Source organism: Andrographis paniculata, unplaced genomic scaffold (genome assembly GCF_009805555.1).
Source record: "Andrographis paniculata isolate CXL003 unplaced genomic scaffold, ASM980555v1 Contig179END, whole genome shotgun sequence".
In the NCBI taxonomy this organism is placed as follows: Eukaryota; Viridiplantae; Streptophyta; class Magnoliopsida; order Lamiales; family Acanthaceae; genus Andrographis; species Andrographis paniculata.
This window is the reverse complement of record NW_026137456.1, coordinates 1-24,874: the sequence shown is the minus strand read 5'-3', so window position 1 is coordinate 24,874 and position 24,874 is coordinate 1. Positions and strand designations below refer to the sequence as shown.

Genomic DNA, 24,874 nt, shown 5'->3' with positions numbered 1-24,874 from the left:
AGAACTATAGAGCACAAAGTAAGTATAATCTATAACATGCTATATAATATAAAGGAAAAACATTGAAAAACAAAAGCGCTAAATATACTAATTTCGAACACTCTACAACAAATACGAAAAGCACTGCAATTAGAACTATAGAGCACAAAGTAAGTATAATCTATAACATGCTATATAATATAAAGGAAAAACATTGAAAAAACAAAAGCGCTAAATATACTAATTTCGAACACTCTACAACAAATACGAAAAGCACTGCAATTAGAACTATAGAGCACAAAGTAAGTATAATCTATAACATGCTATATAATATAAAGGAAAAACATTGAAAAAACAAAAGCGCTAAATATACTAATTTCGAACACTCTACAACAAATACGAAAAGCACTGCAATTAGAACTATAGAGCACAAAGTAAGTATAATCTATAACATGCTATATAATATAAAGGAAAAACATTGAAAAAACAAAAGCGCTAAATATACTAATTTCGAACACTCTACAACAAATACGAAAAGCACTGCAATTAGAACTATAGAGCACAAAGTAAGTATAATCTATAACATGCTATATAATATAAAGGAAAAACATTGAAAAAACAAAAGCGCTAAATATACTAATTTCGAACACTCTACAACAAATACGAAAAGCACTGCAATTAGAACTATAGAGCACAAAGTAAGTATAATCTATAACATGCTATATAATATAAAGGAAAAACATTGAAAAAACAAAAGCGCTAAATATACTAATTTCGAACACTCTACAACAAATACGAAAAGCACTGCAATTAGAACTATAGAGCACAAAGTAAGTATAATCTATAACATGCTATATAATATAAAGGAAAAACATTGAAAAAACAAAAGCGCTAAATATACTAATTTCGAACACTCTACAACAAATACGAAAAGCACTGCAATTAGAACTATAGAGCACAAAGTAAGTATAATCTATAACATGCTATATAATATAAAGGAAAAACATTGAAAAAACAAAAGCGCTAAATATACTAATTTCGAACACTCTACAACAAATACGAAAAGCACTGCAATTAGAACTATAGAGCACAAAGTAAGTATAATCTATAACATGCTATATAATATAAAGGAAAAACATTGAAAAAACAAAGCGCTAAATATACTAATTTCGAACACTCTACAACAAATACGAAAAGCACTGCAATTAGAACTATAGAGCACAAAGTAAGTATAATCTATAACATGCTATATAATATAAAGGAAAAACATTGAAAAAACAAAAGCGCTAAATATACTAATTTCGAACACTCTACAACAAATACGAAAAGCACTGCAATTAGAACTATAGAGCACAAAGTAAGTATAATCTATAACATGCTATATAATATAAAGGAAAAACATTGAAAAAACAAAAGCGCTAAATATACTAATTTCGAACACTCTACAACAAATACGAAAAGCACTGCAATTAGAACTATAGAGCACAAAGTAAGTATAATCTATAACATGCTATATAATATAAAGGAAAAACATTGAAAAAACAAAAGCGCTAAATATACTAATTTCGAACACTCTACAACAAATACGAAAAGCACTGCAATTAGAACTATAGAGCACAAAGTAAGTATAATCTATAACATGCTATATAATATAAAGGAAAAACATTGAAAAAACAAAAGCGCTAAATATACTAATTTCGAACACTCTACAACAAATACGAAAAGCACTGCAATTAGAACTATAGAGCACAAAGTAAGTATAATCTATAACATGCTATATAATATAAAGGAAAAACATTGAAAAAACAAAAGCGCTAAATATACTAATTTCGAACACTCTACAACAAATACGAAAAGCACTGCAATTAGAACTATAGAGCACAAAGTAAGTATAATCTATAACATGCTATATAATACAAAGGAAAAACATTGAAAAAACAAAAGCGCTAAATATACTAATTTCGAACACTCTACAACAAATACGAAAAGCACTGCAATTAGAACTATAGAGCACAAAGTAAGTATAATCTATAACATGCTATATAATATAAAGGAAAAACATTGAAAAAACAAAAGCGCTAAATATACTAATTTCGAACACTCTACAACAAATACGAAAAGCACTGCAATTAGAACTATAGAGCACAAAGTAAGTATAATCTATAACATGCTATATAATATAAAGGAAAAACATTGAAAAAACAAAAGCGCTAAATATACTAATTTCGAACACTCTACAACAAATACGAAAAGCACTGCAATTAGAACTATAGAGCACAAAGTAAGTATAATCTATAACATGCTATATAATACAAAGGAAAAACATTGAAAAAACAAAAGCGCTAAATATACTAATTTCGAACACTCTACAACAAATACGAAAAGCACTGCAATTAGAACTATAGAGCACAAAGTAAGTATAATCTATAACATGCTATATAATATAAAGGAAAAACATTGAAAAAACAAAAGCGCTAAATATACTAATTTCGAACACTCTACAACAAATACGAAAAGCACTGTAATTAGAACTATAGAGCACAAAGTAAGTATAATCTATAACATGCTATATATAATATAAAGGAAAAACATTGAAAAAACAAAAGCGCTAAATATACTAATTTCGAACACTCTACAACAAATACGAAAAGCACTGTAATTAGAACTATAGAGCACAAAGTAAGTATAATCTATAACATGCTATATAATACAAAGAAAAACATTGAAAAAACAAAAGCGCTAAATATACTAATTTCGAACACTCTACAACAAATACGAAAAGCACTGCAATTAGAACTATAGAGCACAAAGTAAGTATAATCTATAACATGCTATATAATACAAAGGAAAAACATTGAAAAAACAAAAGCGCTAAATATACTAATTTCGAACACTCTACAACAAAACGAAAAGCACTGCAATTAGAACTATAGAGCACAAAGTAAGTATTATCTATAACATGCTATATATAATACAAAGGAAAAACATTGAAAAAACAAAAGCGCTAAATATACTAATTTCGAACACTCTACAACAAATACGAAAAGCACTGGAATTAGAACTATAGAGCACAAAGTAAGTATATTCTATAACATGCTATATAATATAAAGGAAAAACATTGAAAAAACAAAAGCGCTAAATATACTAATTTCGAACGCACTACAACAAATACGAAAAGCACTGGAATTAGAACTATAGAGCACAAAGTAAGTATAATCTATAACATGCTATATAATATAAAGCAAAAACATTGAAAAAACAAAAGCGCTAAATATACTAATTTTGAACACTCAACAACAAATACGAAAAGCACTGTAATTAGAATTATAGAGCACAAAGTAAGTATAATCTATAACATGCTATATAATACAAAGGAAAAACATTGAAAAAACAATAGGCTAAATACACTAATTTCGAACACTTTACAACAAATACGAAAAGCACTGCAATTAGAACTATAGAGCACAAAGTAAGTATAATCTATAACATGCTATATAATACAAAGGAAAAACATTAAAAAACAAAAGCGCTAAATATACTAATTTCGAACACTCTACAACAAATACGAAAAGCACTGGAATTAGAACTATAGAGCACAAAGTAAGTATATTCTATAACATGCTATATAATATAAAGGAAAAACATTGAAAAAACAAAAGCGCTAAATATACTAATTTCGAACACTCACAACAAATACGAAAAGCACTGTAATTAGAATTATAGAGCACAAAGTAAGTATAATCTATAACATGCTATATAAAACAAAGGAAAAACATTGAAAAAACAAAAGGGCTAAATACACTAATTTCGAACACTCTACAACAAATACGAAAAGCAGGGCAATTACAACTATAGAGCACAAAGTAAGTATAATCTATAACATGCTATATAATACAAAGGAAAAACATTAAAAAACAAAAGCGCTAAATATACTAATTTCGAACGCTCTACAACAAATACGAAAAGCACTGGAATTAGAACTATAGAGCACAAAGTAAGTATATTCTATAACATGCTATATAATATAAAGGAAAAACATTGAAAAAACAAAAGCGCTAAATATACTAATTTTGAACGCTTTACAACAAATGCGAAAAGCACTGTAATTAGAACTATAGAGCACAAAGTAAGTATAATCCATAACACGCTATATATAATATAAAGGAAAAACATTGAAAAAACAAAAGCGCTAAATATACTAATTTCGAACACTCTACAACAAATCAAATAGCACTGTAATTAGAATTATAGAGCACAAAGTAAGTACAATCTATAATATGCTATATAATACAAAGGAAAAACATTGAAAAAACAAAAGGGATAAATATACTAATTTCGAATACTCTAGAACAAATACGCGACGCACTGTAATTAGAACTATAGAGCACAAAGTAAGTATATTCTATAACATGCTATATAATACAAAGGAAAAACATTGAAAAAACAAAAGCGCTAAATATAGTAATTTTGAACACTCTACAACATAAACGCAAAGCACTGCAATTAGAACTATAGAGCACAAACTAAGTATTATCTATAACATGCTATATATAATACAAAGGAAAAACATTGAAGAAACAAAAGTGCTAAATATACGAATTTCGAACACTCTACAACAAATACGAAAAGCACTGGAATTAGAACTATAGAGCACAAAGTAAGTATATTCTATAACATGCTATATAATATAAAGGAAAAACATTGAAAAAACAAAAACGCTAAATATACTAACTTCGAACGCTCTACAACAAATACGAAAAGCACTGGAATTAGAACTATAGAGCACAAAGTAAGTATATTCTATAACATGCTATATAATATAAAGGAAAAGCATTGAAAAAACAAAAGCGCTAAATATACTAATTTTGAACACTCAACAACAAATACGAAAAGCACTGTAATTAGAATTATAGAGCACAAAGTAAGTATAATCTATAATATGCTATATAATACAAAGGAAAAACATTGAAAAAACAATAGGGATAAATACACTAATTTCGAACACTTTACAACAAATACGAAAAGCAGTGCAATTACAACTATAGAGCACAAACTAAGTATAATCTATAACATGCTATATAATACAAAGGAAAAACATTTAAAAAAACAAAAGCGCTAAATATACTAATTTCGAACGCTGTACAACAAATACGAAAAGCACTGCAATTAGAACTATAGAGTACAAAGTTAGTATAATCTATAACATGCTATATAACACAAAGGAAAAATTGAAAAAACAAAAGCGCTAAATATACTAATTTCGAACACTCTACAAGAAATATGCAAAGCACTGCAATTAGAACTATAGAGCCCAAACTAAGTATAATCTATAACATTGCTATATAATACAAAGGAAAAACATTGAAATAACAAAAGCGCTAAATATACTAATTTCGAACACTCTACAACAAATCGAATAGCACTGTAATTAGAATTATAGAGCACAAAGTAAGTATAATCTATAATATGCTATATAATACAAAGGAAAAACATGGAAAAAACGAAAGCGCTAAATATACTAATTTTGAACACTCTACAACAAATATGAAAAGCACTGCAATTACAACTATAGAGCACAAACTAAGTATAATCTATAACGACCTGTCGCGCGGTCAATCAAATATTTCACCTACTCCGTGATCACAGTTTAATGTAATATAGGGGAAGGGATCGTTTCCACAGGGATTGTGTGATTCACTCTTTCGTGTTCTAATGCAATAAATAAAGGGAGATTTTTCTTTTATTATCTAATTAAAATAAAATAACAAAGCAATTAAATTAAAGGGGAACTGACTATCAAGGGGATGTCTGGCTCAAGGGATGATGCAGTTATGGCACTTGTGTTCTATCATTAATTCAATTAAATTAATTCTTATTAAAGTATCAATAAATTGGTTATAGTTATCAACAAGCTCTGACAACCAATTTTTCCTTACGGTGTAGGTAATTAAGGTACGACCGTTAACTACCCCTAATTAAGCAAATAAACCTAGGTGTGCCCATAAGAATATTGCCTAACCGCATTCCAATCTAGAAAAACCCAATTCAAAACAATTACTATCTAAGAGAAGCAATTAGATTTGATTGTCTAACCCCCGGGAAGGAACTATTCAACTCGGTTGTCACCTATTCAAGTGCGAATACAATTACGGATATCCTACTTGAATTGACTTTAGATTATCAGACTAATTTAAATATTGGTACCAAAATATTCAATCAATCTAACAATCATAAACGCTATTATCAGAATTAGACAAATATTGATAATAAAAAGAACTTTTATAAAGAAAATCAAGAATTTCCAAAACAAAAGAACCAAAACATTATCACCCCTCAAACCAGAAAAGTATCTACTCCATAATTAAATAACAAAGAACAAAAGAGAAAGATGAAGTCATAGTGGGAGGGGGAAATCTTCTCTGTTGAGTTGCTCCTACGCGATCTATGAATCTGTCAGTCTCCTGCTCCTGTGCGTTTGTGCCCTAGCCGTCCTCTCCTTTGAAACGTGTGATCCCTCCTTTTATTTAATGTTTGCCCTAATTATTTTGTAGATGGGTTTTTGGGTCTTTAATTAATTTTATTTTATTTTATTTTTTTTTTTTTGCCAATTATGTCAAATTTAATATTTGCCCTCTGCACACAGCAAATAAACAATTCGCATATAAATTAGGTAGAATCCAATCAAAATCACCCAATTATCGCATATGATATGAATATAAAATGCATGCGATTTCTAACTATCAATTCTCCCCGCACCTAGATCATGCTTGCCCTCAAGCATAAATTCGAAATAAGCCAAAGAAATCGCAGGCAACTCGGTATGACAAGAGGGTCCAACACAACCAATTCAATCTGAATTTTAATACATCAAGCCAAGTCAACCTCACAAGATAAAGTGTATTCTCACATGCTCTCTGAAAGAATTAAGTGTATAATTGGATCAACACTCAGGTAGTGCAACAAAAGATTATTCTATAGGCTTGAGTAAAAATCAAATCTCCCTTGCTTAAAATATTCGAATCTAGCATAAAGAATCAAAGGGACTTTCAATAAGGGTTGTAACGGGGCTTATGGTCAGGGTAGGAAAAAGGATATATAAGGGCTAAAATATGTCAGAAAAAAAACACAATAAGAACACGATGCTAGCACATGAAGAACAAATCGGCATAAATAATCAAATCCTTACTCTATTCACCACCCAAACTTTAATAATTAAAATAAATGAAAATACTTTATTAAGATAATTATTTCTTTTTTTTTATTATTTTTTTTTCATTTTTTTTTATTTCTTTTTTTTTTTTTTTTTTTTTGAATTTTTTTTTTTTGTTTTTTTGGCTTTTGCCTCTATATATATACCTACACTACCCACAGTTATTCCTTCATACTATGACTTATTCGTACCCAAAGTTCGTTTCTAACTAGTGCCGAAGAAATAAAGTGCATCACAACATGGACTTAAAGTAATTCTTTCTAACATAGGGTTCAAATCGGAGAAGGCTCAATCGAAAAAAGGGTATGAGGCTAAAAAAACAGTTTATTATAAAAGAAAAAATAGGCTAAGAAGGCTTAAATGGGTTAACTAGGGGAATATATTGTGCTGGGTAATAAAGAAAGGCTTAATGGGTTACCTAATGCCCTTATCATTTTCAAAACGCAAGACCCGATAGTTGCAAGTTCAACATGCATAATCACTCAAGTTCTAGGTCATCTAATTGAGCACTACAAATCACACATGAAAAATTTTTTTCCAAAAGCCTGAATATATGCAATTTATTTTCTATTGTAACTTTGGAACATAGGCTCAAATTCTCACAGGGTTCAAACGTCGACTTGACTCAACATATCACCAATCAAATCTCATTAGTCATGCCAAACTAACCTATCACACAAACCACCTTTGACTCACTTCATACAAATCTCAAAAACACGCGAAAGGACAGCAAATCAGGTATAAAAAGTAGCAAAAAAATTGAAAATTTTGCCCAAAAATTTGCATAACTCTCCCCACACCTAAGGTATGCATTGTCCTCAATGTAAAGAAAGCAATAAAAGAAGAGAGGAACTTCCCTGGAGTCCATAGGGGGTGTAGTAGTTGGGAGCTTTGTTAACACCTCTTCATTTGATCGTGATTTTTAGGGAGGCTTGAAGTTCTCCTGAGTCCTGCGAAAACAACTAACCAACGCAAGCCATTTAGAGGAGTGGACGCGGTGATCGACGATGACTGAGCAGGGAAGGAAGAAGTCGATGGCGCCGGAGGTTGGAGGCGGCGACTAAACCAAACAAAACTATCAAAAGTGTTATTAGCAATTAAATAATAAAAATAAATAAAATTAAAGAAAGCAATTAAATGATTTTGGGTTGTCTCCCAAAAAGCACTTTTCTTTATAGTCTTTGAGCTAGACTTTGTTGCGTCTCAGTCCTCAACTTCGATATCGGCGAGAGACACCAACTCTACAGATTCAAGTGGGAATCCCTCGTAATATGACTTAAGACGATGTCCATTGACCACAAAATTTTTCTCCGTCCTTAAGCTCTGAATCTCCACTGCACCATAAGGAAAAAGTTTAGTAACGATAAAGGGCCCTATCCACCTAGAGCGCAGCTTTCCAGGGAAAAGCTTAAGACGAGAGTGATATAATAAGACTTTCTGTCCTATCTCAAAAATTTTTCTGGAGATGTGATGATCATGAAAGGCTTTTGTCTTTTCCTTGTAGAGTATCGCATTCTCGTATGCCTCTTGTCGAATCTCCTCTAGCTCTTGAATTTGCATTTTTCGATGGGCTCCGGCTTCTTGAAGATTCATATTGCACTTTTTCACTGCCCAAAATGCCTTGTGTTGAATTTCCACAGGTAAATGGCAAGGTTTTCCATACACCAATCGAAATGGTGACATCCCTATTGGTGTCTTGTATGCTGTTCGATATGCCCACAGAGCATCATCGAGTCTCGAGCTCCAATCTTTTCTGTTCGGTTGAACTGTTTTCTCCAAGATAGACTTGACTTCGTGGTTGGAGATTTCAGCTTGTCCATTCGTTTGAGGATGATATGAGGTTGACACCTTGTGAAGCACTCCATATTTTCGAAAAAGTGCAGCCACGGTTTTGTTGCAAAAGTGAGTCCCTCTGTCACTCACAATTGCCTTTGGCACTCCAAATCGAGAGAAGATATATGACTTAATGAATTCTGCAGCCACCTTAGAATCATTAGTTCGGGTGGCTCTTGCTTCCACCCATTTTGAGACATAATCAACAGCCAAGATAATATATAAGCATCCATATGAATTAGGAAAAGGTCCCATAAAATCTATACCCCACACATCAAATATTTCGACAAGCATCATAGGCGATTGAGGCATTTGATTACGAGAAAAGAGGTTACCTGTTCGTTGACATCTATCGCAAGACTTACAAAACTCAAATGCGTCCTTGAAGAGAGTAGGCCAGTAAAGTCCACTATCCAACACCTTCCTAGCTGTCTTCTTGGATCCAAAGTGTCCACCACATGCCATAGAGTGACAAAAGGTCAAAACAGAATGAAATTCACTTTCATTAACGCACCTTCGAATGATCTGATCAGAGCACCGCTTCCAAAGGTAGGGGTCATCCCAAATGTAGTATTTTGCATCACTGCGGAGCTTATCCCTTTTTCCCTTTGCCCAACCTGTAGGAAACTCGTTAGTGACTAAGTAATTAACAATATCAGCATACCAAGGGTGTGTAGTCGCAATAGAGAGAAGTTTTTCGTCAGGAAACGACTCTCGAATAGGAACTGCATCTGACTCCACGGGTATACGACTCAAGTGGTCAGCTACCAAATTTTCAGTTCCTTTCTTGTCGCGAATCTCTATGTCAAACTCTTGCAGAAGGAGTACCCATCGAATTAATCGAGGTTTGGCTTCCTTCTTTCCCATCAAGTAACGCAGAGCTGCATGGTCAGAGTACACTAACACCTTAGTGCCTAAAAGATAAGATCTAAATTTATCAAGAGCAAAAACAATAGCAAGCATCTCTTTCTCCGTCGTGGAGTAATTTAATTGAGCGCCATTCAGTGCTCGCGAAGCATAGTAGATGACATGAGAGGCTCTCCCAACTCGTTGCCCTAGAACGGCTCCCACTGCATTATCGCTTGCGTCACACATCAACTCGAATGGCAAGTCCCAATTCGGAGGTTGAATAATCGGTGGTGTTGTGAGGCGCTCTTTCAGTGCTCCAAATGCCTTCTTGCAATCGTCATTGAACTCAAATGCTACATCTTTCTGCAGGAGGTGAAACAATGGTGCTCCAATTTTGGAGAAGTCCTTGATGAAGCGCCGGTAGAAACCTGCATGTCCTAAAAAACCACGTAGCTCTCGCACAGAAGTAGGGTAAGGTAAAGCAGTGATTAGCTCAACTTTAGATTTATCTACTTCTATACCCTCATGTGACACCTTATGGCCTAAAACAATTCCTTGCTGAACCATCAGTTGACATTTCTCCCAATTGAGCACAAGGTTAGTTTCGATGCATCGTTTCAAGATTAAAGTCAAATTACCTAGACAATCATCAAAACTAGAGCCATATACACTAAAGTCATCCATAAAAACTTCAATGATTCGCTCAATATATTCAGAGAAAATACTTACCATACATCTTTGGAATGTAGCAGGAGCGTTACACAAACCAAAAGGCATCCTTCTGTAGGCGAAAACTCCAAACGGACAAGTGAATGATGTTTTCTCCTGATCCTCGGGTGCTATCGCTATCTGAAAATAACCTGAAAATCCATCTAAAAAGCAGTAATATGCGCGACCAGCGAGTTGTTCAATCATTTGATCAATATAAGGGAGAGGAAAATGATCCTTTTTTGTTACCGCATTCAGCTTACGGTAATCTATGCATTGGCGCCATCCAGCTTGTTTTCGAACCGGGAGCTTTTCTCCTTCTCGAGTCTCTTCCACCGTTACTCCGGCTTTCTAGGGAACCACTTGAACCGGACTCACCCACCTACTATCGGAGATAGGGTAGATGATACCAGCTTCGAGAAGCTTTAACACTTCTTTCTTGACTACCTCAGTCATAATCGGGTTCAACTTCCTTTGAGCTTGTCTCACTGGTTTTGAATCCTCCTCGAGTGTGATCCTATAAGTACAAAACGAGGGATCAATACCTTTTATGTCAGCGATCGTCCATCCAATGGCGGTCTTGTGATCTTTTAAAACCTTAATCAATTTCTCTTCTTGTTCTGGTGTCAATTTTTGCAGAGATGATTACCGGTAGAGTGTTCTTCTCTCCCAAATAAGCGTACTTTAGAGTTTCAGGTAAAGGCTTCAATTCCAATTCAGGTGCCTGCGTCAAAGATGGTAATAAACATTGATTAGACTCATGTAAGAATATTGGAGCTAATTCATACCTTCGTGACACTCTTGGAGTTGAGTTAAGCTCCTTGAGAACTTTTCTTATTCTCTTGTCTACGGCTATCTCTCTCCCATGTTCTTTCTCCAGATGTTCCATTAACACGATCTGCAATTCGTCGGAACCACTTAATCCAAATGCGTCCTGCACCAAGGGATCAATGATATCAATTGCATATAATGTTTCAGAATCAATAGGATGTTTCATAGCATCAAAAATATTGAAATGGACTTCTTTTCCATCAAATTCCAAAGCAAGAGTGCCCTTCCGTACATCAATTTTTGCTCCTGCAGTGCACATAAAAAGGTCTTCCTAACAAAGAGGCGGTGGATTAACGCAGTGTGCATCATGCATATCCAGAATATAAAAATCAACAGGGAAAATTAAGTCATTAACTTGAACTAGCACGTCTTCTATCATACCATCAGGGTAAGCATTGGTTCGATCAGCAAGTTGAATAATAATTCCTGTTTCTTTTAAAGGCCCTAGATTTAAAGAATCGTATATTAATCGAGGCATGACATTAATAGCAGCTCCTAAATCTAGCATAGCCTTAGTTATCTCAGTTTTTCCAATCCTACAAGGGATAGAAAACATACCTGGATCACCGGTTTTGGGTGGTACCTTTCTTTTGAGAACAGCAGAAACGTTCTCACCCGCTATAATATGCTCGTCCCCTCGCAATCTCCTTTTGTTAGTGCACAGTTCTTTCAAAAACTTTGCGTACTTGGGGATTTGGTTGATAGCCTCCAGGAGCGGGATATTAAGTTCTACCTTCTTGAATATTTCCATCATCTCTTTTCGTTTGTTTGCCTTTTGTGGTTTCTTCAACCTGTCAGGAAAAGGAGCTGATTTAGTTTCAGTAGGAGGAACAGAGTCAGGAAGTACCTTTTCGTGAAGTTCAGCTTCTTTTTCGATCTCCATCTCAATCTGATTCTCATTTTGTTCCTTTGAGATAGGAGGTGGACCTTCCAATTCCTTTCCGCTACGAAGAGTTATGGCACTGATGTTCTTCGGGTTTTGCTCTGGTTGCGCAGGCCACTTTCCTCTTTCTCGTAGTTGTTTTACCTCTTCTGAAACTTGGCTAATCTGAATTTGTAGCTTGTCGACAGTTGACTTCATCTCTTGCTGGAATTGCAGGGTACTGGTAGCCATAGACTTCACCAAGTCTTCCAAAGATGGACTGGAGTTGCTTGTGGGTGCTTGGGGCGGCTGTTTCTCATAGAAACGAGGTTGTTGCATCTGCTGCATAGCTCCAAATGGTTGATGAGCATTACCTTGCTGTGCGTTTCCATAACGCAAGTTCGGATGATCTCTCCAGCCTGGATTGTAGGTGTTGGAGTATGGATTGTACGCTGGAGGTCTATTCATACCATAGTTTGCAGTGTTCACATCCACTGCACATTCTTCTTGAAGGGTCGGACAAGCATCTGTAGGGTGTCCTGCACTCGTGCATATTCCACACACCTTGACTTGGACACTCGTGTTGGATTTTTCCACAACCATCTTGCGAACGAAGCTCGTCAACTCAGAAAGTTGTTGCATCGATTGGATGGCATGGTCACTGTTGTTTCCGCTCATCTGTCCAACATCTCTTGAACCAAATTGCTGCGTATTTTCAGCCATCCTCGCAATAAGATCCCAAGCTTGTGCCGGCGTCTTATTCACTAAAGCTCCACCACTTGCAGCATCGATAATGTTCCTGTCCATCAATGATAAACCATCATAAAAGTATTGAATCAATAATTGAGGGGGAATTTGATGTTGTGGACATTTAATGATAAGCTTATTGAATCGCTCCCAATATTCATGGAGCGTTTCACCTGATTGTTGTTTGATACCACATATCTCCTTCCTCAGGATCGCAGCTCTGGAAGCTGGAAAATACTTCTCCAAAAATTTCTTCTTCATGTCGTTCCACGTGTCGATGCTTCCAGGTGGGAGATAGTAAAGCCAATCCTTTGCAGCATCTTTGAGTGAGAATGGGAACGCTCTGAGTTTGATCTGTTCGTCAGTAACACCTGGTGGTTTCATGCTGGAGCACACCACGTCGAACTCTTGCAAGTGTTTATGAGGTTCTTCACCTGCAAGTCCATGAAAAGAAGGCAACAAATGAATTAATCCAGATTTCAGTTCAAAAGAAACAGCGTTATTCAGAGTTGGAAAGTTAATGCATAAGGGCTGCTGCGTCAAGTTGGGAGCAGCCAACTCCCTTAGAGTGTGGGTATCTTCAGCCATGACAGTCTCTTGATCACTTTCAGAGTCGCTAGAGCTAGAGATTTTGAGGTGGTTTAAAGATTCTGCCAGCTTCGCAACCTGAACAGCTTTTTGTTGCTTGGCTTCCTTTCGTAGCTTTCGCTCAACCTTCTCGATCTCAAGATTAAATATCAGTTCACCTGTACGAGAAGAACGGGGCATAAACAAGAGGATAAATTAAAATAATACAAAAGAGTAAAACAAAGCGCCAATCCCCGGCAACGGCGCCAAAAATTGACCTGTCGCGCGGTCAATCAAATATTTCACCTACTCCGTGATCACAGTTTGATGTAATATAGGGGAAGGGATCGTTTCCACAGGGATTGTGTGATTCACTCTTTCGTGTTCTAATGCAATAAATAAAGGGAGATTTTTCTTTTATTATCTAATTAAAATAAAATAACAAAGCAATTAAATTAAAGGGGAACTGACTATCAAGGGGATGTCTGGCTCAAGGGATGATGCAGTTATAGCACTTGTGTTCTATCATTAATTCAATTAAATTAATTCTTATTAAAGTATCAATAAATTGGTTATAGTTATCAACAAGCTCTGACAACCAATTTTTCCTTACGGTGTAGGTAATTAAGGTACGACCGTTAACTACCCCTAATTAAGCAAATAAACCTAGGTGTGCCCATAAGAATATTGCCTAACCGCATTCCAATCTAGAAAAACCCAATTCAAAACAATTACTATTTAAGAGAAGCAATTAGATTTGATTGTCTAACCCCCGGGAAGGAACTATTCAACTCGGTTGTCACCTATTCAAGTGCGAATACAATTACGGATATCCTACTTGAATTGACTTTAGATTATCAGACTAATTTAAATATTGGTACCAAAATATTCAATCAATCTAACAATCATAAACGCTATTATCAGAATTAGACAAATATTGATAATAAAAAGAACTTTTATAAAGAAAATCAAGAATTTCCAAAACAAAAGAACCAAAACATTATCACCCCTCAAACAAGAAAAGTATCTACTCCATAATTAAATAACAAAGAACAAAAGAGAAAGATGAAGTCATAGTGGGAGGGGTAAATCTTCTCTGTCGATTTGCTCCTGCGCGATCTATGAATCTGTCAGTCTCCTGCTCCTGTGCGTTTGTGCCTTAGCCGTCCTCTCCTTTGAAATGTGTGATCCCTCATTTTATTTAATGTTTGCCCTAATTATTTTGTAGATGGGCTTTTGGGTCTTTAATTAATTTTATTTTATTTTATTTTTTTTTTGCCAATTATGCCAAATTTAATATTTGCCCTCTGCACACAGCAAATAAACAATTCGCATATAAATTAGGTAGAATCCAATCAAAATCACCCAATTATCGCATATGATATGAATATAAAACGCATGCGATTTCTAACTATCATATAACATGCTATATAATACAAAGGAAAAACATTGAAAAAACAAAAGCGCTAAATATACTAATTTCGAACACTCTACAACAAATATGAAAAGCACTGCAATTACAACTATAGAGCACACACTAAGTATAATCTATAATATGCTATATAATACAAAGGAAAAACATTGAAAAACAAAAGCGCTAATATACTAATTTCGAACGCTCTACAACAAATACGCAACGCACTGTAATTAGAACTATAGAGCACAAAGTAAGTATAATCTATAACATGCTATATAATATAAACGAAAATCATTGAAAAAACAAAAGCGCTAAATATACTAATTTTGAACACTCAACAACAAATACGAAAAGCACTGTAATTAGAATTATAGAGCACAAAGTAAGTATAATCTATAATATGCTATATAATACAAAGGAAAAACATTGAAAAAACAATAGGGATAAATATACTAATTTCGAACACTCTACAACAAATATGAAAAGCAGTGCAATTACAACTATAGAGCACAAACTAAGTATAATCTATAACATGCTATATAATACAAAGGAAAAACATTGAAAAAAAAAACGCAAAATATAGTAATTTTGAACACTCTACAACAAATACGAAAAGCACTGTAATTAGAATTATAGAGCACAAAGTAAGTATAATCTATAATATGCTGTATAATACAAAGGAAAACATTGAAAAACAAAAGCGCTAAATATACTAATTTCAAACGCTCTACAACAAATACGCAACGCACTGTAATTAGAACTATAGAGCACAAAGTAAGTATAATCTATAACATGCTATATAATATAAACGAAAATCATTGAAAAAACAAAAGCGCTAAATATACTAATTTTGAACACTCAACAACAAATACGAAAAGCACTGTAATTAGAATTATAGAGCACAAAGTAAGTATAATCTATAATATGCTATATAATACAAAGGAAAAACATTGAAAAAACAATAGGGATAAATATACTAATTTCGAACACTCTACAACAAATATGAAAAGCTGTGCAATTACAACAATTGAGTACAAACTAAGTATAATCTATAACATGCTATATAAAGAAAGAAAAAACATTGAAAAAACAAAAGCGCAAAATATAGTAATTTTGAACACTCTACAACAAATACGAAAAGCACTGTAATTAGAATTATAGAGCACAAAGTAAGTATAATCTATAATATGCTATATAATACAAAGGAAAAACATTTAAAAAACAAAAGCGCTAAATATACTAATTTCGAACGCTCTACAACAAATCGAATAGCACTGTAATTAGAATTATAGAGCACAAAGTAAGTATAATCTATAATATGCTATATAATACAAAGGAAAAACATTGAAAAAACAATAGGGATAAATATACTAATTTCGAGCACTCTACAACAAATACGAAAAATTGTGCAATTACAACAATAGAGCACAAACTAAGTATAATCTATAACATGCTATATAAAGATAGGAAAAACATTGAAAAAACAAAAGCGCAAAATATAGTAATTTTGAACACTCTACAACAAATACGAAAAGCACTGCAATTACAACTATAGAGCACAAACTAAGTATAATCTATAACATGCTATATAATACAAAGGAAAAACATTGAAAAACAAAAGCGCTAAATATACTAATTTCGAACGCTCTACAACAAATACGAAAAGCACTGCAATTAGAACTATAGAGCACAAACTAAGTATTATCTATAACATGCTATATATAATACAAAGGAAAAATTGAAAAAACAAAAGCGCTAAATTACTAATTTCGAACACTCTACACCAAATACGCAACGCACTGTAATTAGAACTATAGAGCACAAAGTAAGTATAATCTATAACATGCTATATAATATAAACGAAAATCATTGAAAAAACTAAAGCGCTAAATATACTAATTTTGAACACTCAACAACAAATACGAAAAGCACTGTAATTAGAACTATAGAGCAGAAAGTAAGTATAATCTATAATATGCTATATAATACAAAGGAAAAACATTGAAAAAACAATAGGGATAAATATACTAATTTCGAACACTCTACAACAAATACGAAAAGCTGTGCAATTACAACAATAGAGCACAAACTAAGTATAATCTATAACATGCTATATAAAGAAAGGAAAAACATTGAAAAAACAAAAGCGCAAAATGTAGTAATTTTGAACACTCTACAACAAATACGAAAAGCACTGCAATTACAACTATAGAGCACAAACTAAGTATAATCTATAACATGCTATATAATACAAAGGAAAAACATTGAAAAAACAAAAGCGCTAAATATACTAATTTCGAACACTCTACAACAAATCGAATAGCACTGTAATTAGAATTATAGAGCACAAAGTAAGTATAATCTATAATATGCTATATAATACAAAGGAAAAACATGGAAAAAACAAAAGCGCTAAATATACTAATTTCGAACACTCTACAACAAATATGAAAAGCACTGCAATTACAACTATAGAGCACAAACTAAATATAATCTATAACATGCAATATAATACAAAGGAAAAACATTGAAAAAACAAAAGCGCTAAATATACTAATTTCGAACGCTCTACAACAAATACGAAAAGCACTGCAATTAGAACTATAGAGCACACACTAAGTATTATCTATAACATGCTATATATAATACAAAGGAAAAATTGAAAAAACAAAAGCGCTAAATATACTAATTTCGAACACTCTACAACAAATACGAAAAGCACTGTAATTAGAACTATAGAGCACAAAGTAAGTATAATCTATAATATGCTATATAATACAAAGGAAAAACATTGAAAAAACAATAGGGATAAATATACTAATTTCGAACACTCTACAACAAATACGAAAAGCTGTGCAATTACAACAATAGAGCACAAAGTAAGTATAATCTATAACATGTTATATAAAGAAAGGAAAAATATTGAAAAAACAAAAGCGCAAAATATAGTAATTTCGAACACTCTACAACAAATACGAAAAGCACTGTAATTACAACTATAGAGCACAAAGTAAGTATAATCTATAACATGCTATATAATACAAAAGAAAAACATTGAAAAAACAAAAGCGCTAAATATACTAATTTCGAACGCTCTACAACAAATACGAAAAGCACTGCAATTACAACTATAGAGCACAAAGTAAGTATAATCTATAACATGCTATATAATACAAAGGAAAAACATTGAAAAAACAATAGGGCTAAATATACTAATTTCGAACACTCTACAACAAATACGAAAAGCAGTGCAATTACAACTATAGAGCACAAACTAAGTATAATCTATAACATGCTATATAATACAAAGGAAAAACATTGAAAAAAAAAACGCTAAATATACTAATTTTGAACACTCTACAACAAATACGAAAAGCACTGTAATTAGAATTATAGAGCACAAAGTAAGTATAATCTATAACATGCTGTATAATACAAAGGAAAAACATTGAAAAACAAAAGCGCTAAATATACTAATTTCGAACACTCTACAACAAATACGAAACGCACTGTAATTAGAACTATAGAGCACAAAGTAAGTATAATCTATAACATGCTATATAATATAAACGAAAAACATTGAAAAAACAAAAGCGCTAAATATACTAATTTTGAACACTCAACAACAAATACGAAAAGCACTGTTATTAGAATTTTAGAGCACAAAGTAAGTATAAAATATAACATGCTATATAATACAAAGGAAAAACATTGAAAAAACAAAAGCGCTAAATATACTAATTTCGAACACTCTACAACAAATACGAAAAGCTGTGCAATTACAACTATAGAGCACAAAGTAAGTATAATCTATAACATGCTATATAAATAAAGAAAAAACATTGAAAAAACAAAAGCGCTAAATATACTAATTTCGAACACTCTACAACAAATACGAAAAGCACTGTAATTAGAACTATAGAGCACAAAGTAAGTATAATCTATAACATGCTATATAATACAAAGGAAAAACATTGAAAAAACAAAAGGCTAAATATACTAATTTCGAACACTCTACAACAAATACGAAAAATTGTGCAATTAGAACAATAGAGCACAAAGTAAGTATAATCTATAACATGCTATATAAATATAGGAAAAACATTGAAAAAACAAAAGCGCTAAATATACTAATTTCGAACACTCTACAACAAATACGAAAAGCACTGCAATTAGAACTATAGAGCACAAAGTAAGTATAATCTATAACATGCTATATAATACAAAGGAAAAACATTGAAAAACAAAAGCGCTAAATATACTAATTTCGAACACTCTACAACAAATACGAAAAGCACTGCAATTAGAACTATAGAGCACAAAGTAAGTATAATCTATAACATGCTATATAATACAAAGGAAAAATTGAAAAAACAAAAGCGCTAAATTACTAATTTCGAACACTCTACAACAAATACGAAAAGCACTGTAATTAGAACTATAGAGCACAAAGTAAGTATAATCTATAACATGCTATATAATATAAAGGAAAAACATTGAAAAAACAAAAGCGCTAAATATACTAATTTCGAACACTCTACAACAAATACGAAAAGCACTGTAATTAGAACTATAGAGCACAAAGTAAGTATAATCTATAACATGCTATATAATACAAAGGAAAAACATTGAAAAAACAAAAGCGCTAAATATACTAATTTCGAACACTCTACAACAAATACGAAAAGCTGTGCATTAGAACTATAGAGCACAAAGTAAGTATAATCTATAACATGCTATATAAATAAAGGAAAAACATTGAAAAAACAAAAGCGCTAAATGTACTAATTTTGAACACTCTACAACAAATACGAAAAGCACTGCAATTAGAACTATAGAGCACAAAGTAAGTATAATCTATAACATGCTATATAATACAAAGGAAAAACATTGAAAAAACAAAGCGCTAAATATACTAATTTCGAACACTCTACAACAAATACGAAAAGCACTGTAATTAGAACTATAGAGCACAAAGTAAGTATAATCTATAACATGCTATATAATACAAAGGAAAAACATTGAAAAAACAAAAGCGCTAAATATACTAATTTCGAACACTCTACAACAAATACGAAAAGCACTGCAATTAGAACTATAGAGCACAAAGTAAGTATAATCTATAACATGCTATATAATATAAAGGAAAAACATTGAAAAAACAAAAGCGCTAAATATACTAATTTCGAACACTCTACAACAAATACGAAAAGCACTGCAATTAGAACTATAGAGCACAAAGTAAGTATAATCTATAACATGCTATATAATATAAAGGAAAAACATTGAAAAAACAAAAGCGCTAAATATACTAATTTCGAACACTCTACAACAAATACGAAAAGCACTGTAATTAGAACTATAGAGCACAAAGTAAGTATAATCTATAACATGCTATATATAATACAAAGGAAAAACATTGAAAAAACAAAAGCGCTAAATATACTAATTTCGAACACTCTACTACAAATACGAAAAGCACTGCAATTAGAACTATAGAGCACAAAGTAAGTATAATCTATAACATGCTATATATATACAAAGGAAAAACATTGAAAAAACAAAAGCGCTAAATATACTAATTTCGAACACTCTACAACAAATACGAAAAGCACTGCAATTAGAACTATAGAGCACAAAGTAAGTATAATCTATAACATGCTATATAATATAAAGGAAAAACATTGAAAAAACAAAAGCGCTAAATATACTAATTTCGAACACTCTACAACAAATACGAAAAGCACTGTAATTGAACTATAGAGCACAAAGTAAGTATAATCTATAACATGCTATATATAACAAAGGAAAAACATTGAAAAAACAAAAGCGCTAACTATACTAATTTCGAACACTCTACAACAAATACGAAAAGCACTGCAATTAGAACTATAGAGCACAAAGTAAGTATAATCTATAACATGCTATATAATATAAAGGAAAAACATTGAAAAAACAAAAGCGCTAAATATACTAATTTCGAACACTCTACAACAAATACGAAAAGCACTGCAATTAGAACTATAGAGCACAAAGTAAGTATAATCTATAACATGCTATATAATACAAAGGAAAAACATTGAAAAAACAAAAGCGCTAAATATACTAATTTCGAACACTCTACAACAAATACGAAAAGCACTCGAATTAGAACTATAGAGCACAAAGTAAGTATAATCTATAACATGCTATATAATATAAAGGAAAAACATTGAAAAAACAAAAGCGCTAAATATACTAATTTCGAACACTCTACAACAAATACGAAAAGCACTTCAATTAGAACTATAGAGCACAAAGTAAGTATAATCTATAACATGCTATATAATATAAAGGAAAAACATTGAAAAAACAAAAGCGCTAAATATACTAATTTCGAACACTCTACAACAAATACGAAAAGCACTGCAATTAGAACTATAGAGCACAAAGTAAGTATAATCTATAACATGCTATATAATATAAAGGAAAAACATTGAAAAAACAAAAGCGCTAAATATACTAATTTCGAACACTCTACAACAAATACGAAAACACTGTAATTAGAACTATAGAGCACAAAGTAAGTATAATCTATAACATGCTATATAATACAAAGGAAAAACATTGAAAAAACAAAAGCGCTAAATATACTAATTTCGAACACTCTACAACAAATACGAAAAGCACTCGAATTAGAACTATAGAGCACAAAGTAAGTATAATCTATAACATGCTATATAATATAAAGGAAAAACATTGAAAAAACAAAAGCGCTAAATATACTAATTTCGAACACTCTACAACAAATACGAAAAGCACTGTAATTAAAACTATAGAGCACAAAGTAAGTATAATCTATAACATGCTATATATAATACAAAGGAAAAACATTGAAAAAACAAAAGCGTTAACTATACTAATTTCGAACACTCTACAACAAATACGAAAAGCACTCGAATTAGAACTATAGAGCACAAAGTAAGTATAATCTATAACATGCTATATAATATAAAGGAAAAAATTGAAAAAACAAAAGCGCTAAATATACTAATTTCGAACACTCTACAACAAATATGAAAAGCACTGCAATTAGAACTATAGAGAACAAAGTAAGTATAATCTATAACATGCTATATAATACAAAGGAAAAACATTGAAAAAACAAAAGCGCAAAATATACTAATTTCGAACACTCTACAACAAATACGAAAAGCACTGCAATTAGAACTATAGAGCACAAAGTAAGTATAATCTATAACATGCTATATAATACAAAGGAAAAACATTGAAAAAACAAAAGCGCTAAATATACTAATTTCGAACACTCTACAACAAATACGAAAAGCACTGTAATTAGAACTATAGAGCACAAAGTAAGTATAATCTATAACATACTATATAATATAAACGAAAAACATTGAAAAACAAAAGCGCTAAATATACTAATTTCGACACTCTACAACAAATACGAAAAGCACTGTAATTAGAACTATAGAGCACAAAGTAAGTATAATCTATAACATGCTATATAATATAAAGGAAAAACATTGAAAAAACAAAAGCGCTAAATATACTAATTTCGAACACTCTACAACAAATACGAAAAAGCAGCAATTACAACATAGAGCACACAAAGTAAGTATAATCTATAACATGCTATATAATATAAAGGAAAAACATTGAAAAAAAAAAAGCGCTAAATAGTATACTAATTTGAACACTCTACAACATAACGAAAAGCACTGCAATTAGAACTATAGGGCAAAACAAGTATAATCTATAACATGCTATATATAATACAAAGGAAAAACATTGAAAAAACAAAAGCGCTAAATATACTAATTTCGAACACTCTACAACAAATACGCAAAGCACTGCAATTAGAACTATAGAGCACAAAGTAAGTATAATCTATAACATGCTATATAATATAAAGGAAAAACATTGAAAAAACAAAAGCGCTAAATATACTAATTCAGAACACTCTACAACAAATACGAAAAGCACTGTAATTAAAACTATAGAGCAAAAAGTAAGTATAATCTATAACATGCTATATATAATAAAGAAAAAACATTGAAAAAACAAAGCGCTAAATATACTAATTTCGAACACTCTACAACAAATACGAAAAGCACTGAATTAGAACTATAGAGCACAAGTAAGTATATTATAACATGCTATATAATACAAAAGAAAAACATTGAAAAAACAAAAGCGCTAAATATACTAATTTCGAACACTCTACAACAAATACGAAAAAGCACTGGATTAGAACTATAGAGCACAAAGTAAGTATATCTATAACATGCTATATAATATAAAGGAAAAACATTGAAAAAACAAAAGCGCTAAATATACTAATTTCGAACACTCTACAACAAATACGAAAAGCACTGCAATTAGAACTATAGAGCACAAAGTAAGTATAATCTATAACATGCTATACAATATAAAGGAAAAAACATTGAAAAAACAAAAGCGCTAAATATACTAATTTCGAACACTCTACAACAAATACGAAAAGCACTGCAATTAGAACTATAGAGCACAAAGTAAGTATAATCTATAACATGCTATATAATATAAAGGAAAAACATTGAAAAAACAAAAGCGCTAAATATACTAATTTCGAACACTCTACAACAATACGAAAAGCACTGCAATTAGAACTATAGAGCACAAAGTAAGTAATCTATAACATGCTATATAATAAAAGGAAAAACATTGAAAAAAAAAAAGCGCTAAATATACTAATTTCGAACACTCTACAACAAATACGAAAAGCACTGCAATTAGAACTATAGAGCACAAAGTAAGTATAATCTATAACATGCTATATAATATAAAGGAAAACATTGAAAAAACAAAAGCGCTAATATACTAATTTCGAACACTCTACAACAAATACGAAAAGCACTGCAATTAGACTATAGAGCACAAAGTAAGTATAATCTATAACATGCTATATAATATAAAGGAAAAACATTGAAAAACAAAAGCGCTAATGTACTAATTTCGAACACTCTACAACAAATACGAAAAGCACTGCAATTAGAACTATAGAGCACAAAGTAAGTATAATCTATAACATGCTATATAATATAAAGGAAAACATTTGAAAACAAACAAAAGCGCTAAATATACTAATTTCGAACACTCTACAACAAATACGAAAAGCATTGCAATTAAAAACTATAGAGCACAAAGTAAGTATAATCTATAACATGCTATATATACAAAGGAAAAACATTGAAAAAAACAAAACGCTAAATATACTAATTTCGAACACTCTACAACAAAACGAAAGCACTGCAATTATACTATAGAGCACAAAGTAAGTATTATCTATAACATGCTATATATAATACAAAGGAAAAAATTGAAAAAAACAAAGCGCTAAATATACTAATTTCGAACACTCTACAAAAAATACGAAAAGCATTGCAATTAAGAACTATAGAGCACAAAGTAAGTATAATCTATAACATGCTATAATATAAAGGAAAAACATTGAAAAAACAAAGCGCTAAATATACTAATTTCGAACACTCTACAACAAAACGAAAAGCACTTCAATTAGAACTATAGAGCACAAAGTAAGTATAATCTATAACATGCTATATAAATACAAACGAAAAACATTGAAAAAACAAAAGCGCTAAATATACTAATTTCGAACACTCTACAACAAATACGAAAAGCACGCAATTAGAACTATAGAGCACAAGTAAGTATAATCTATAACATGCTATATAATATAAAGGAAAAAATTGAAAAAACAAAAGCGCTAAATATACTAATTTCGAACACTCTACAACAAATACGAAAAAACACTGCAATTAGAACTATAGAGCACAAAGTAAGTATATTCTATAACATGCTATA

The 24,874-nt window shown here is 31.6% G+C and overlaps 1 non-coding gene and 1 pseudogene across 1 annotated transcript; one reads left to right on the top strand and one right to left on the bottom strand.

The window, feature by feature from the left end:
- Positions 1-8,393: 8,393 nt before the first annotated feature.
- LOC127263572 (uncharacterized) lies at positions 8,394-13,788 on the bottom strand (annotated as a pseudogene).
- Positions 13,127-13,233, top strand: LOC127263578 (small nucleolar RNA R71). The gene has a single exon (XR_007841530.1). It is a non-coding gene; the product is annotated as a small nucleolar RNA R71 (small nucleolar RNA).
- Positions 13,789-24,874: the final 11,086 nt, after the last annotated feature.